Source organism: Coenobita brevimanus, chromosome 68 (genome assembly GCF_032717465.1).
Source record: "Coenobita brevimanus isolate Jiangsu-jjx chromosome 68, ASM3271746v2, whole genome shotgun sequence".
In the NCBI taxonomy this organism is placed as follows: Eukaryota; Metazoa; Arthropoda; class Malacostraca; order Decapoda; family Coenobitidae; genus Coenobita; species Coenobita brevimanus.
The window spans coordinates 9,172,501-9,188,880 of NC_137021.1; the positions used below are offsets into that span (position 1 = coordinate 9,172,501).

Here is a 16,380-nt window from a genome sequence, read left to right on the forward strand (position 1 = left end):
GGGAGTAATATGTGGAGACGCGATAAGGTGAGAGGGGACAAGAAAGGAGAGATGAGAAAGAGAGAGATATATGGAACAATGAGGGCGCAAAAAGCAAGAGAAGTGTAGGCAGAAAGGGGAAGGAAGGAAGGAAGGAAAAACGGAAAGATGGGAGGAAAGAATAAAGCAAGAAAGAATGAAGGAATGAAGGATGGAAGGGAAGAACGGAAAAGAGGGAGGGAGGGAAGAAGAAAGAAGGACAGGAAAGAAGAAGATTCAAGAAGTGAAAGAGCGAAGGACAGAGAGCTTGGAAAAGAGCATCTCACCTTTCTTTTCTTTTCTTTTCGCTTTTTTTTTTTTTGCCGTTTCCAGTAACCTTCTGTCTTGTAATCTAACCCGAAGTCTTTTTGCTTGATTTTTTTTTTTTTCTGTTCACCGCAGGCGTTTCCACCTCTCTCTCTCTCTCTCTCTCTCTCTCTCCCACACACACACACACACACACACACACACACACACACACACACACACACACACACACACTGCAAACTTTGTGGGTGCACCGTAAACTAGCTCGACTTGGCCCTTTCATAAACTGATATTTTCTCCTAGCCCCCCAACTACCAGATTCCTCCTCCTTCCTTCCTTCCTTCCTTGGTCCATATCATCACTTCCCACATACATTCTCTCTCTTCCTTCTTTCCTTCGCCCCTTTGTTCGTTTCTTCGTTCCTTCCTTGATTCTTTCGTCCATATATTCACTTCACACGCTCCCCTCATTCCTTCCATCCTGATATTTCCTCATTCAACCATTCTTTCGTTCTTTCTGCACCTGTTTCTTCATTCTCATATCATCCCTCCTTCTTCTTGTACCCTCTGACGCCTCCCTCCTTCCTGCACATTTTCTTCTTTTTCCTTCATATGCCCTCCTTCTTTACTTGCTTGACTTTTCTTTCTTTCTTGCACCTCTTTCTTGATTTCTACATCTTCGATTTTCTTTGCAGCCTCTTCTTTCTTCCCTCCCTGCTTTGTGCTTCTATTCTTACTCGTATTCCTTCCTTCCATCTTTTCTTCACCCCATTCACTCCTTCCTTCCTTCTTGTACCCTCCCTTTTATCTTCCTTCCCTCCTTTCATCACCAATCATTCCTTCTTTTCTTTCTGCACTCTCGCATTTACCTTCCTTCCTTCCTTCCATCCTTTCATCACCATTTACTCCTTCTTTCCTTCTTGCACCCTCCCTTTTTCCATCCTTCCTTCTTTCCTTTCTGTATCCAATTCCTTCTTTCCCTCCTTCCTTTTCTAGCCTTCCTCTATTTTCAGTACCCTCCTTTTATCTCCATTCTTTCCTTCCTTCATGTACGCAGACCTTCCTTCCTGCTCTGTTATCCTTAAGGTCACAGGATCCATACCACAACCACAATATACCTTCTAGCAAACAGCCCCGAAAGGAACAATGTCTGTTGCTGTTTGTTTTGCTCCGTAACACCCTGTCCATCCCCACTGCTATATTCCTTTCGGGTTTGTATAATTTTACTCTTCTGAATAACACCTTTTTTTTCTTACCTTATTACCGTTATTAATTTTAAGAGAGACTTCATGCGGTGAAGAGGCTAATGGACTCCGGAACATTAAAGCCTTGTGGAATCGATTAATATACAGTATCTATCTCTGTATCTACCTACCTAATTACTAAACCACTGGTGCGAAATCAGAGTTTATCTTGGGTGATGTGGATGCACACGTCTCCTGTCCTTTCTGTCTTGTCATATATTTCTGATAACATGAAAACGATATTATGTAAATTTTAGCACTATCAACCTTTCCTAACCTTGTAGATAATCAAATATCTACCAGCATACCGTCAACAACCTTGCCCAATATGTACGGCCACAGACATTATTTATTTATTCTTTCTTTTCCAACTGGGTACCGTACTAGATTTTTCCATCAATTGTCTTTCTATTACGCCGTTCTGTTTCATCCTCATTTTTTCTTAGGTTACATTCATTTTCTCTACCATATCAAAGTGTCTGATGTACGAAAGGTTCCATAGAGTCTATTGCCTGTTATTCCAGCTGGGGTAGGGAACAGTTTAATGGGCTTGAATTTCGTTAAAGTTGAGTTCAGTGATCTACCACGGACCCGCCGACACGTAAAAACACCCCCGCTTATGCCAATACACCTGTCTTGTGTGAAACAGCCCTACCATGTATTCAATATGGACGGTGGATGTTAGCGCCGAAGTGGTGACATGTGGATGTTTATTTTACTACCTGACGCGCATCCTGTGAGGGGGCATGCCACGATACGCACACCACTCCCCGTTTGTCTTCGCACATGCTATTCTTTTTTATTTTTTTCCCCAGACACCATACTCGCACACAGTGTCTTCGTCTCTCACTCTCCATTCGCTCCTCATCGCCGACCCTGCCCAAAGTCCTCCTCACTATGCTTCAAACAATGTCACTCTCCACACCATATCCCTCACCAGTCCACTCGGTGGTCCATTTATCATTTTAAGTCACTTCCCAAGCACTTCTGACATATCTTTCAAACAAATCACCCACTAACTTCTGCCTTTCCACATCATCCACGCTACAATGCTCCATCTGGGAACTGTCTTGTAACATTTTCTCCTCCCGTCCATTCACATTCCTATTCCCTACTATTGGCTCAACATCCCTAGCAAGTATTTTACAGCAAGAAATGGTATGATGTCATGTAGCAACTTTACTCTTTCTCTGACACTCCTATTTCCCATTATCGCTTTGTTTTTCGTATATTTAAATACTGGAATTTGTATACTTTCATGTGGAACTTTCAAACACACTCTTTCCTACCATTCCTCTCAACACTTTTACCAATTGTATTTTAATGCCTGAACTTACTGCATATATATAGTCACGTTACGAAATCTCTATAACCGTTTAATAATACACAGATAATGAAGGTAAGCCGAGACTGCCGGGTACAAACACTATTTCCTACCATCTCTCGCAACACTTTTACCATATATTTTAATGCCTGAGCTTAATGTAAATACAGTAATGTTACGAAATCTCTATAACCATTACATATAGCTAAATGGCGTCCCCCCAGAATACCGGGTACCCTCATATCCTCCCTTCCATACCATTTAGTCTCGCATCACGCAACTCGTTCCACTCACTTCCAAACACCTTGACTCGTATTCTCGTCGGTTAAGGAAGCTCCTTACACCTGTTCCTCAACGATTTATTTTTGGATACGGCTGGTTAATATCCTTTCGTACGTTATTTACGCGGAGTAGGGCGATATTACAGTGATTTATGTAACACGAAGAAGATGAGGAAGATGTAATAAGCAAAATAAGTCGCTTAGGAAAAGGGGTTGGGGAAAGAATACACGACTTCATTCTCACAGGACGATGTATTTCCTCTTATGGCCGTATTCTCAGAAATGCAGGAGACTTATGCTCGTATTCTCGTCTGCTTAACCCCTTCAGCCCCATGACGTACTTCCATTTTACTTAGGCTACCACCAAACAATTATATCCAAACTTAGAAGGTCCTTAAATAATTTAGGGGATAATGAAAGCTATATCTACCCCCCCCACCCCAGTCCGAAAAAGTCTCTGTAGATCCGAATAAAAATCGTCTGAGAGTTGCAAGAATGAACTGAAAAAAAAAAAAAAGTCACCGGATGTAAGGGGTTAAGAAGCTAGACTGCATTTCTTCACTAATGTATTTCTCCATGACATTAAAGGATGGGAAGAACGAACCCAAAAATAAGTCACCGGATGTATGGGGTTAAGAAGCTAAACAGCACTTCTTCATGACTACTGCACTGCTGTATAAGACTGGCTGATATTCTCCTATACGTTATATTTGCATCCATGTGTATATATAAAAAACTAATGCCATACAGGGGAATATTACAGTGTTGTTGGTGTAGTGGGTTAATTACAAGGTAGTCCATAAATAGCGCTACACCAGAAACACTTCTTCACTATGCTGTAAAAGAAAAAAAGAAAATCCTGTGGCCGTAGTGAAATGGAAACAAACAGGCGTATTGGTATTGTGATTTAATTTCGCCATACCAAAACTAGGCATAAAAGTTAGCATCACAGTCAAGTGGTTAAAATTCATCTTTCACAAACACTACCAAACTCTCGTCCAAGTAAAGGCAAAAATGTTAGTAGCCTTCTTAATAAAGGGGATAAAACTCGTCTCTCACGTCACCTACAAAGTCCGCATTTATAAACAATCCTGAGCCTTTGTTGTACACGAGATTCTTTGTTAATATTTCTATCTTCATTAATACTACTACCAAACACTAAAGCATCCAAACCAAGGTGAATGTTAAAGAAAGAAAATACACGCAAAATTATACCTCAAATAAAACAAGTAAGAAATGCAGACTTGAATATCGCTGAAATTAGGTCAGAACTTTTAATAATACAGCCCCAGAGCTTCCATTTCCCCGGTGCAATGCATCATCCGCGAACAGAAGCGCAGACATTTCCCTCTCATTACCTCATCCCCTCCCCCCCTACACCAGAACCACCCCCTCCCCCCTTCCACTGCAGAACCCCTTCCCCCCTTTGTGCTCTTCCTAACTGGTTCACTATAATTACCGTTTTGTGTTTTTATTATTCTTTTTATCTTACAGTCTTCATTTCCTTCGTTTTTTTTTTAATCTTAACTTTTTTCAGTTTGTTCCATTCTCTTTATCTCAAGACAGTTTTCGTCAGCTTCCGGGAATATTCAAAATGGTGAGTTTATAAGGAATCCCATCCATATGAATGACCCTTTATAAAAATGAAATCTCTCTCTCTCTCTCTCTCTCTCTCTCTCTCACACACACACACACACACACACACACACACACACACACACACACACACACACACACACACACACACACACACACATACAGGAAATAGCAGCTTCCAGGCCACTGCCCACGCCGCTAGACCGCTTATGACACCTTGGTAATGAAGGGAACACGCGGGGCAAGACGCTGGTGCTGGTGATGGTAATGGTGAAAGGGGTGTGGTGCTGCGGTGTGGTGTGGTGTGGTGTGGTGTGGTGGGATGGTGTGATGTGGTGTGGTATGGCGTGGATTGGGCTGGCGGTAATCGTGAGAGGGTGTGGTGAGGTGAAATGGTGTGGTGTAGTGATTTAGGAGTATAGTGTCTAAGTGAATGTGTTGATGATGATAGTAATAGTGGTAGTGTGGTGTTTTACGTGTGATGTATGGAGTGACGTGCCGTGTGATGTTCTAAGAGTATCTAGTGGTGTGGTACGGTAAGTTACGTGTTGTCAGTGTGATGGTGGCTACAGTAATGAGTTCAGCAGGATATAGGGGCGGTGACTGCTTGCTTATCGTCGTGCCCTGTGCGATATCCTACATTTTGGTAGTATAAAAATCTAAACAAAATAAAACACTGCACAGGCATGCTGGTTAGGGAATTTTAATATCATCAAAATCATCAACTCTGTAGCCACAAATACGGCGCATCGACTAACATATTTATCAGGTTATGCTTTGTGTGTGAGAGACCATCAAGGCAATGGCCTCTGTGTTTATTTATGTGCAGTGTACTATAACTAATTAACTGATATATGCAAACTACTATAATAGGATTTAACATCAGAGGTCACAACAGAATGTCGGTGGTTTTCCTTTGATATCTGAAACCCCGGCATAGTGGACCTGCCTCGATCACCATCACTGCAGTACTCCTCTCTTCCCTCATCTCCCCCTCCTCCCTTATCACGTTCACAGCTACCACTGTACAGTAAGTGAAATATTCCTTTACATTTCGGTGAACACATTACAGAAGGTTAAAACCATCTGCAACATGCTTTAGTCCTGTTAATACTTAGGTCATGCGTCTAATTTAAACATTCATCACGCAAACGGGGAAGACGCTTTATCCCCTGATGGTACATACTCATTACCACTGCTGAACAGAGGAGAGATATATAAGAGAAAACTGACGGGCATTAGCTTGTGCAAAACATCGGACACGCCTGATGATGATTCGTGTAAAACTGTGATACCAAGACGTTTGAGCTACTATACAATATGACTATCCAACAATCTAGTTCTAGCAATTCCAATGATGCTTTCTCTGCAATTAAAGGTGGAACATAACCGAACTGACCGTTTAGCTCAGACTCAAAAAGACTATTCTATCACTACTGTAAACCTGATGCACACAAAACACGCTTTAAATGTGCAGGCATAATTTCTTCCATTTCAACATTTCATGGCACTGTCATATCAAGACCCAAAACTTTCTTCATGTTTCCTCCTCCTCCTCTTTTCCCTCCTTTTATCCTACCCCTCGCCCACCCTCACCCAGTACTGTTCTCAAGGTATCGCAGCACCATACGTCCCCCTCCAGTACATCCCTAAGTCGTACCCGGCAAATCAGTGTACTAGCTCATTCCTCTCGTGTGTTCAGCTTCACACGACAATGATGACGGTGATGAAAAGGGTGAAAAGATTAATGAAAATTATTACAGGCGATGATAATTAAAAATGATGACGATGATGACAATGATGATAACGCGGCAAAAAAACACCAAGTTGGACTGTCTTCTACCCTCATCTCTCTCTCTCTCTCTAAAAAAAAGTACCGTACAAAAATGCAAGCACAACACCTACAGTTAAATGGTGTTATTATAAGGTATAGTCTCTTATGCCCACAAAATACACATATACAGTACACAATTCCAATTCGTGGGCAAAAAATTTATCCGAATCGCCAGCAAACTGTGAAAAAAGGTCCGCTATACTGTAAATTCAAAGTAACGAATAACATTAGTGCATAACTTTATGTAAAAACACACACACACACACACACACACACACACACACACACACACACACACACACACACACACACACAATTTCATTAGCAAAGAGCAGGAATAACAGTGCATCCAATTAGAACAAAAACACTCTGCACAGACAAAAAAATCGACAGACAGACAGACAGACAGACAGACAGACAGACACACACACACACACACACACACACACACACAGTAGCTAAAGTGCGACACACTCATACAGAGATCCCCCACCCCACCCCACAAAGTACACCCCTCCCTCACACACACACACAAGTACCAAATACAGCGCGATTAAGCTACTGTATATGCTATCTACTCCATCCCTCACCCACACACTGATCCTCCCTCTACTACCACACTCCTACATCCCCACACATAGCATCCCTCTCTCCCTCACGCCATCCCTACCCCACACATATATTCCCACTGTGTCTACCACCCATCTTCCTCCCCACATACAGCCCCCCCCACCCTCCTCCATTCTTCAGCCCCACCCCCAATCTTCCTACACACACACACACACACACACACACACACACACACACACACACACACACACACACACACACACGCACCAAAGCGTACGAGACAAAACTGCACGCCATTCCACCCCCATCCGCGTCCCGAGTACCCTAAAACGCTTCCATTCTCTCCCGAGAGGATTGAAGAGGTTCCAGGGGGTCCTCGAGAAGATCCAGCACGCCATAGAGACGATCCAAGGGCCCTAGAGAAGATCCGAGAGGCCCTGGAGACGATCCAAGCCCTCTCCACACGGCATGAAGGGGCGAAGAAGACGGCAGCCCAGAGTTCATGCTCATTATAAGTCGCCCCCTTGAGAAAATTGGGCCCTGTGTCTGAGATCGAGGCTTTTGGGGGTACGGGAAGGGTTTTCATATCGGGAACCAATCTGCTGTGATTCGCCAGAAATGGGACGAGGAAGGAGCGGAATGAGGATGAGGAAATGTGTGATGATGATGATGATGATGGATACTACTACTACTACCACCACTACTACTACTACTACTGCTGCTACTAAATGTCTGAGAGATGCACAAGAAGACATGGAGCAGAAATAATTTAATCATTTCACTACGACAACGTACATTTCACTCTTGCTATTACCAGACCATTTCATTCAGCTAGATAATCCCCTGGTAGTGAAGGGGTTAATGAGACCTGTATCTAACCCATCCAGTCTGCAGTGTCTTTCCTAAGCTGACTAAAATCGTCTGGAAGGGACAGGAATTAACAAAAAAAAAAAAATGTCCTCGGTCGGATTAAAGGGGTTAAGATACGGAAGGGCTGTGGACGAACACTGAAAACAATGAAAGAGATGGTGTGTGTGTGTGTGTGTGTGTGTGTGTGTGTGTGTGTGAGAGAGAGAGAGAGAGAGAGAGAGAGAGAGAGAGAGAGAGAGAGAGAGAGAGAGAGAGAGAGAGAGATCCTTATTGTGGAGCCTTCCTTCTTGCGTCCCCAATTAGCGACCTGCTCCTTCCCCCTCCACGCCCCAGTACACACACACACACACACACACACACACGCTGATACTCTCTCCCTGTGTCTTTTGTTTCTACTTCTCGGCGTTCTTCCAAGGTCGGGTCGGTAGCATAATCGTCAACCACTCCCTCTTATCTGCGCTGAACCCCATGTAAGAGGGCAAAGCATTATGTCCTTAGATGTATTTGGTTTTAATCCCGTAGACTTTCCCTTCGCCACATACAAAGACTCTCTCACCGAACACAGACCCTAACATCAGATATTACCAGTTGCTTCTCACCCTACACGTAACAGGTACCGGTAATTCCACGTCTATGCTTGAGGGTGAGGGCGTGGGTAACAGAGGGTCACTTCCCCACGGACGGAAAGTGGTGTCCCTCGGTTCTACTGATCTGTTGCCCTTCAGGACCGGGAAAGCAAGGTTTGAACGCGCGTAAGAAAGCTGTTGGCGAATATTAGGTGTGTGGATGCCGGTCGCTATAATACATACATAAAGTACCTCGTTGCTATAATTTGCTGTAGTTATTTCCTCTCTCTCTCTCTCTCTCTCTCTCTCTCTCTTGCATATGGTTGACACGGGAGGGGAGTGTAAACAGCATGCATGGAGAGGTAAATGTCAAGGGCGACACCACTGCAAACACTAACACAGCCTCACCCACTTCCTCTTCCTCATACTGATTTATTGAGAGAGAGAGAGAGAGAGAGAGAGAGAGAGAGAGAGAGAGAGAGAGAGAGAGAGAGAGAGAGAGAGAGAGAGAGATCCGAATAATAGAAAAACTTATCATTATAAGGCGTACAACACAAGATGCCCTCAAATCATCATCAAAGGGATCATTTTCATAAAGAATCTTACCCAATATTTCCAGCGAACGCGACTCCATGGCAACTACACATCATCAATCACCTTGTTTTTCCGTATTTTTCACGCTATAAGTAATTTTATAACAGTTTGGTTGTGAAATGCAAGGTCGCTGAATGAGTTAAGATACAATAAAAAAAAAAAAAGGCTTAGATGTAACTTAAGATCAAGAAATTTTATGAAGACAGCCTCAGATCCTCTCACTACCACTACTGTCTGATTACGAAGCCAGCAACTCTTGTACAGTCGGGTACAAAAGTTCGATCTCTGTTCCACTGCGTTCACTTCACACTTTGGGCAGGTCAGTTTCTCTCCTTCGTGACGCATCATGTCGGAATTATCTATAGGAAGAGACACATCCACCTTTCTCAACTCAGGAACAGCAGGGAGTAAAAGAAAGTGGAAAGCAGAAGAGGTGAAACAATAGGAGGATTTTTGTTCCCGACTGTACTTAGGCCCACTCACAACTTCCTTCATTATACCGGGATGGAAGGAGACGAGGGTAAGGGAGAGGGAGCAGGGAGGAGGGAGTACAGGGGTGAGAGTAAGGGAGAAAAGGGGGAGGGGGAAATAAAGGGGAAACAATAGAGGGGCAAGAGTAAGGGGGATGAGAGTAGGTGAGCGAGAGTAGGGTGGAGAGTAGGAGGGACGAGAGAGAGAGAGAGAGAGAGAGAGAGAGAGAGAGAGAGAGAGAGAGAGAGAGAGAGAGAGAGAGAGTAGGGGGAAAGTGTAATGAGAGACAGCAGGAAGAACAGAATAAGGAGAGAGAGAGAGAGAGAGAGACAGAGAGAGAGAGAGAGTTGAGGAAAAAAAAGAGTAAGAAATGATGGAAGAGTAGAAAGGGAAGAGTAGAGAGGGAATAGAAGCGAGCCATCACAGTGACACTCCCTACACCACTAAACAAAAGATATTAGTCCATCAAGACCGAGGAAACTTGGGAACTTCTGACACCATTACAGATTTACTTCACTTTTTTCCCCAAAGAATCTAATGAGAGATCTCCTTGATAGACCCGCCCTTCCGACACGAGAAATATGATGACATGGACCAAAAAAGAGCATATAAACACCATCCATATCCCTAAATTACGATCATCTTCAATATATTATGCCTTCTATTCCAAGGGCTCGTAACCACAACAATTTTACCTCTAAAATAAATAATACGGTACCTGGGAGTTTTTAGGTGATGTATGAAATGACCAGGAATAAATTAAACTGCATATGAAACAGGAGAGCTACGTGAATATACAGACAAAAAGAATGACCAATGTGTATGATTGCAGCATGATCTAATATCCTTTGCAAACTCAAAAGTATCTCTATACAGCAATTTTATAGCAGTGTGCATATCTAAAATTATTTTTACCCTTTACATCTAATAATTATTGGCAACAATAATATACTTCAATAATAAATTACATGTCTTGCATTTTATACTGTGGCCATGCTAATTTACAGCAAGGGAGGAAATGAGTTATCATGTACGAGCAAATCCCAAGAGATAATTGGTGAATGAAAGTTACGAATCCCTGCCCTATGCTCATCTGTCTCTCCTCAGCAACGACTCCTCAGTTCCCACGATGCATCCCCACAGGCGCACCGGTAATACACTTCCCAATATCCTGACAAGTTACCGACCAGCCGGAGACAAGACGAGTGTACCGGCACCGAACACGAACCTCCAACGCCTCCTATCTCCCTCCATTTTATTGCCGGGCGGGTGCACGGGGCGGATAACACATGCAAATCCCAGGAGCGAGGACACAGACGACACTCGTAGAACACCACCTCTAACACCCTCCTTCTACCCCTCCCCCTCCCCGTTCCCGAAGCGGTGTGTGTTGGGTGCTGGACAACAAAACACAACAAGCGGAAGGGACACGCCAGTGGACACGACCGGACACATGCCCAGACAGTTGGGGTGGTCTTGTTTACATGTTACCACCTGACCCACCACCACCATCCATCCTCCATCCCCTACTACCATCCCCCTCCACCAAGCCAATACTTCCGCTACCACATTCCTTTCCGAATAGACAGGTAGGAATATACAGTATATATAAAGAGTAGGGTCTTCCACGCCTTAAGAAATAGGTATATCTACATTTCCTTAGCGAATATCAGCACACTGGAGGATTTTATTACATACTGGCTTCTTCTTACGAGTACTACCTGCAAACGCTTATTCTCCTTGGGAAAAACGCCGAAAAAGAGGGGTTATATATACTGCTGTCTTCAAAGGCTTTCCACATACAGTATGACAAATCTTTCCAGAGCTGAATGAGATCATCGTGATGGAAAAAAAAATATCCTCAGACAGAAGGGGTTAAAAGTAGGAAGAGCTATGTCGCAGTTTTTACAACCTGGTAAAGATCCCTATCACCGTTCGGCAAAGCGTATGGCCAAATGTGGTCAGACTGATACGCTGGTTTGACTGGTAACCAAGGAGACTCATTCCTACTTAAGCAACGCTCATCGAATTCCATGCAAACACGATTACAATTCAGGCGTTTGAGTGACCCCCTTCTGTCACGTAAAACCAAACCAATTATTGTGGAAATACAACACAGTACACTCCATACAGTAACAAACCTTGAGCACTGTGGATGTTCAAGCACTACGTATTAACACACACACACACACACACACACACACACACACACACACACACACACACAGGAAAAATGCAACACGGTGTACTCAATGCAACAACCAATTTCAGCTGTGAGGATGCTGAAACACACACACACACACACACACACACACACACACACACACACACAAAGAGAAGATGCAACACAGTGCAACTACAAACCCTGAGCAGAGACGAGGCTGCAACATCACGCATCAACACTCACACAGACAGTCAACTTTCCCGTCCACAGACACCTGACGCGTACCTGTAATAAAGAGAACACTATTGGAATACAACAAAACATAAAGGAAAACTACTTGAAAACTCACCTATACATGAAAGTTGCACTGAATACTCTCTCTCTCTCTCTCTCACATATCATTCGTTCAATAAACACATTTACCCAAACAATGACTAACACAGAAAATAAGATTACATGAACACTCACCAATATACAAGGGAACACACAAAATCACCAGTACATATAACAAAAGCTACACGAAAAGATATATAGCAAACAAAACTTTACGTTATATTGAAAACTATATTATCAATGGTGACATAAACAAACAGGAACAAACAAATCACACCTGCAGCAAAGAAAACAAAATACATATACACTTACCAAAAAAAGAAAAATATATACGGTACGCTGAAATAAGAAATAAATCACCACTGCCAAAAAATAACTCAATACACGTAGATCATACCCACAGTAATGAGAAAATTATGCAAGCACCAAAATGCAAAACACACACACACACACACACACACACACACACACACACACACACACACACACACACACACACAGACAAATATACAGAAATTCACATACACAAATATATAGAAATTCTCTCTCTCTCTCTCTCATAAACACACACACACACACACACACACACACACACACACACACACACACACACACACGCATAAATTCACCACGCTCGGGCAAAGAATAAATCCATCGTCGGCATGAAATAAACCCGGCTCACCTAAATCCGGGGACAACCACTGGAAATGTATGAACACTAATAAATATTTTAGCGTATGGCCATAAATAATGAACGAGTGGCCACAATTTTATTCCACGTCCCTGAACAAATACAATATCGTGACTCTCATGCGTGTGGTTGTGCATCAAGAATTTTTACAAGCAAAACCACAAAAAAAAAAAGTAAGTGGGGTTTTTCTTGTGGGTTGGTCTCTCTCTCTCTCTCTCTCTCTCTCTCTCTCTCATACACACACACACAAATCCAGACACAATTACATCCACACACTGTCAAATATATCTACATACGGTACATACATACATATCCGTACACAATAAATCACATACGCAAAACATTCCAACAATCTCACAAGAACATCAACACATAATTACACACACACACACACACACACACACATACATACACACACACACACACACACACACACACACACACACACACACACACACACAGATACACGTATTCCAGCCCACTCAAACGTACCTAACACACAATAACAAACACAAGACCAACACATCATCAAAGCATTCTATATCTCGCCCTTGAGCACACACACACACACACACACACACACACACACACACACACACACACACACACACACACACATTCCAGCCCACTCAAACGTACGTAACACAATAACAAACACAAGACCAACACATCATCAAAGCATTCTATATCTCTCCCTTGAGCACACACACACACACACACACACACACACACACACACACACACACACACACACACTCATATACACACTGGTTAACTGTGAAGGCAATTAAGGACGCACTGAAATATGGGGGAGCAAGTTTTTATATACCCCTAATTTGTATGAATTATAGGTACGCACCAACCCGTTATTATTATTATTATTATTATTATTATTATTATTAATTTACCAACATAGTATTAGTTGTTGAAATTGTTGCAACCCCCAGGCTTATCTGAACGTGAACCCAGTAGACTGCAGGGGGAAGCATCTCTCCTGCAAGTCCATCCTCCACCTTTCAGGACGACAGTTGAGGGACGTTCGTATAACCGGTCAGTGTAGGTACCTGGCTCTGTCGATGTTATCACGTGAAGGCGCCCCTCACCAGCACCACGCCGCAGGATTAAAAGGCGTACACGAGTCTTCTTTGTGTGTTTATGTTCTAAAGTTAGACGGACGTGACTTCTCTGATTTTCCCTGTTGTTGATGAAAACAACTGGAAGGCGTGAAGATTGAATGGAAAGTGGATTTTTGTGTATAATGCTTGGTTGATGTGTTTGTCTTAATTGTGTGTGTGTGTGTGTGAGTGTGTGTGTGTGTGTGTGTGTGTGTGTGTGTGTGTGTGTGTGTGTGTGTGTGTGTGTGTGTGTGTGTGTGTGTGTGTGTGTGTATGTAATTCACCGGGTCGGTCAGGATCACTTGATGGACGAACGTGTGGATGATCATTGGTGGATAATCACTGAGCATTGTATTGCTGCCATTGTCCGTGCCATCAGACCGTTTCCTGTCAAATTTGGACAAATACTTGTTTGATCGACTGTATACGGTATATGTATTAACGTATGTATGTATGCATGTGTAAGAGCGATTGGGTATTGCAACTCTGTATTTACCCTCACTACTGGAATCATCCTACCATACAACCCGCTTCTCTTTGTAAATCGATTTTGCTGTTACTGTCGTCATTGCTTACTGATGCGTTTGTTTACCCTGCCATAAGAAGAGCAATCGGGTGTATTTTTGTTAATTGCACAAATATTGACAAACCTTCTGACCCGAACATTGAATCAACAACAACATCTATCATCCCCATAAATAAACACGCTCTAAATGGATGAGCCAAAGCGGGAAATCGAACCCATCCTATCCTAAACGTTACTATCCTTTTTGTTTCTGTATATCCTACCTTCTCTTCTAGCCTATCTCATCCTATCCTGTTCTAATCGATACTATCCCTTTTTTTCTGTATATCTTCCCTTCTCTTCTATCCTATCCTATCTCATTCTATCCTATCCTATCCTAAACGATATTATCCGATATTTTTTTGTATATCCTACCTTCACTTCTATCCCATCCTAAACAATACTACTCAATTTTTCCTGAATAGCCTATTTTCTCTTGCATTTTATGCCGTGTCATTTCACTTTATCTTATTTGTTCCGTCTCTGTTCTAACCTAGACAACATTATCTCCATCCTACCTAATCCTATTTTATCCTACCGTATCTCATCGCACTGTCCTGTTTTCTCTTTATCCTACCCTAAATCACACTATCCTGTTTCCTGTCTCTCTCCTACACTACCCTATCTTATCACTATTTCATCTGCTTGTATTCTATCTTTAAAAAAATAACATTATCTTGTGTCTCGATTCTCTCCTGTCATACCCTTTCTCTACCCAATCCTACTCTATTATTTTATCCAACATCTTCTACATCCACCCTATCCGAAACTAGATTATCTTATTTCCTCTGTCTCTATCCTGCCTTGTCTTCTTCTATCCTATCCTCTCACACGTCACCCTACCCTATTTTCCCAATCCTGTCCTGCACATTATCCTACATCCTTTGTCCTGCCTTATTTTATCCTATACTATCTCCATTTATTCTGCTTCCTCTATCCCAACCTATCCTATCCAACTAGATCATATTCTCTCTCCTGTGTGTCTCCCATCCAATTACACGTTCCTCAATTCTCTCCAGCTCTATCCTATTTCACTCCATTCTATCCAGCTTCGATTCTATCCCATCCTATCCCCTATCCTCTCAGCTCCATCCAATCCTCAGCCAGTTTATTTCATTTTCTCTTGCTTCTATCCTACCCTATCCTCTCCCTTATCCTGATCCATTTATTCATTTGTTCATTCCTGTTTGCCATGCTCTCTCTCTCTCTCTCCAGCACTCTGCATTCAGAATCCTACACCCTTCCAGCCACACAACCTCCCCTCTTTTCCCCTCACCCTTTCTCACATCTCACTTTCCCCTCTCTCTCTTCCTCGATGTCCCTCTCCCCTCACCCTCACTCACTCTTCAATAGACTCTCTCTCTCTGTCTCTGTCTGTCTGTCTCTCTCTCTGTCTCTGTCTCTCTCTCTCTCTCTTCGCCCTAACTTCCTTTCCAACTGGAGTTCAATTTCTCCCCCTCACTCATTTCTCCCCCTCACTCACTTCTCCCCCCCACTCATTTCTCCCCCTCACTCACTTCTCCCCCTCACTCACTTCTCCCCCTCACTCATTTCTCCCCCTCACTCATTTCTCCCCCTCACTCACTTCTCCCCCTCACTCACTTCTCCCCCTCACTCACTTCTCCCCCTCACTCATTTCTCCCCCTCATTCACTTCTCCCCCTCACTCATTTCTCTCTCTCTCTCTCTCTCTCTCTCTCTAACTTATGTAATTAGAGTCTTTCTATTAACATCAAGGAGGGACCACCTAGAAAGGGCCATAAAGTCTGTTCTCTCTCTCTCTCTCTCTCTCTCACGCACACAGAGGCGCCCTTTATGTCTTTCCTTCCATCCCTTCGTCACACATCATTCACACATACATTTCCATTACTACCATACC

The 16,380-nt window shown here is 43.0% G+C and overlaps 1 protein-coding gene across 1 annotated transcript in view; it reads right to left on the minus strand.

Annotated features, from left to right (window-relative positions):
• Window positions 1–16,380, minus strand: part of LOC145405820 (uncharacterized) — a 335,482-nt gene that overhangs the window by 150,522 nt on the left and 168,580 nt on the right. The window lies entirely within an intron of this gene.